General features: G+C 41.0%; 1 non-coding gene across 1 annotated transcript; it reads right to left on the minus strand.

Moving 5' to 3' along the window:
- Positions 1-241: 241 nt before the first annotated feature.
- Positions 242-348, minus strand: LOC121215648 (small nucleolar RNA R71). The gene has a single exon (XR_005911624.1). It is a non-coding gene; the product is annotated as a small nucleolar RNA R71 (small nucleolar RNA).
- Positions 349-1,873: the final 1,525 nt, after the last annotated feature.

The raw sequence follows: 1,873 nt of genomic DNA on the forward strand, positions 1-1,873 counted from the left end.
CCAATACAGTGGAATGCCTACTAAAGATCCTCATCTTCACTTAAGACTATTTATGGAAGTGAGCAATTCTTTCAAGTTAGCCGGAGTACCCAAAGATGCATTATGACTGAAGCTATTCCCATATTCGCTATGGGATAGAGCTCGTTCCTGGTTGAACTCATTGCCACCGAACTCTATTTTTACATGGCAAGAGTTAGCCGAGAGATTCCTCATGAAGTATTTCCCGCCGACCAAGAATGCCAAGTTAAGGAATGAAATCACTGCCTTCCAACAAATGGATGATGAGTCCCTGTATGAGGCATGAGAAAGGTACAAAGAGTTATTACGAAAGTGCCCTCATCATGGAATCCCACATTGCATTCAACTTGAGACATTCTATAATGGTGTCAACGCTCACACGAGGATGGTAGTGGACACCTCTGCTAATGGTGCTCTCCTTTCTAAGTCTTATAATGAGGCTTACGAAATTATTGAGAGGATTGCCAGCAACAATTATCAATGGCCAACCAATCAAGTAGCGCCAAGAAGACGAGTCGCTGGAATACATGAAGTGGACGCTGTAACTTCAGTCGCATCTCAGGTATCTTCAATATTCTCAATGCTTAAGAATCTTACCACTAATGGATCTAACAGTTTTGCAGCCCAACTACCTAACCAATTTGAGAATATAGCCTGTGTGTATTGTGGGGAAGGACATTTGTTTAAAGAATGTCTATTGAACCCCGAATCCATATATTACATGGGTAACCAAAACCAAAACCGAGGGAGGAAAGAACTGCAATCCAAATTTTATAACTCATCGTGGCAAAATCACCCGAATTTTTCCTAGAGTAACCAAGGGGCTGAAACCAGTAACACTTACACCCAACCTAGACCAACTCAGCCGTTTAATTTCCCCCAACAAATTCGAAACCAACCTAAGCGGAACCATCCAATAGCTTAGAGAATTTCTTGAAAGCATACATGGCGAAAAACGATGCCACTCTAAAGAATTTGGAGAATCAAGTGGGCCAGCTTGCTACTGAACTCAGGAACCGACCATAAGGTGCTCTACCTAGTGACATGGAGAATCTGAGAAATCTGGGGAAGGAACATTGTAAAGCGTTGACATTGAGGAACGAAAAGACAGTAGAGCCCAACATTGTCGAAGATGAAAAGGAGCCACGTGACGCTTAAGATTCAGAAGAAGCTTAACCAAGTGTTGAAATTCCAGTTTCACCAGAACCAGAATCTACAAAACCCGACAAAGTAACCTTAAGACCAACTAATTTTGATGAACTAACAATGTCGTTAGATGCAGAATTTCCACCAAAGACGAATCAACCAGAATCTGTCCTAGTAATGAAACCACCACCACCCTACCCTCAAAGACTTTAGAAACAGAAGCAGAAGATTCAATTCAAGAAGTTCTTGACGTACTCAAGCAACTTTACATCAACATATCGTTCATTGAAGCACTTGAGCAAATGCCGACCTACGTCAAGTTCATGAAAGATATCTTGTCTAAGAAGCGAAGACTTAGAGAATTTGAGACGGTAGCTCTGACGAAGGAATGCAGTGCATATCTTCAAGACAAACTACCCCAAAAATTGAAGGATCCTGGATGTTGTACCATACCGTGGAACATTGGAGCAACATATTGTGGTAAGGCATTATGTGACTTAGGTGCAAGTATCAACTTGATGCCTATGTTAATATTTAGGAAGTTAGGGATACGAGAAGTTAGACCAACTACAGTTACGCTTCAACTAGCAGATCGATCCTTAGCACATCCAGAAGGAAAAATCAAGGACGTATTGGTACGTGTAGATAAGTTTATCTTTCCTACTGAATTTGTAATTCTAGATTTTGAAGTAGACAAAGAAGCATCAAT

This window comes from Gossypium hirsutum, chromosome D03 (genome assembly GCF_007990345.1).
Source record: "Gossypium hirsutum isolate 1008001.06 chromosome D03, Gossypium_hirsutum_v2.1, whole genome shotgun sequence".
In the NCBI taxonomy this organism is placed as follows: domain Eukaryota; kingdom Viridiplantae; phylum Streptophyta; class Magnoliopsida; order Malvales; family Malvaceae; genus Gossypium; species Gossypium hirsutum.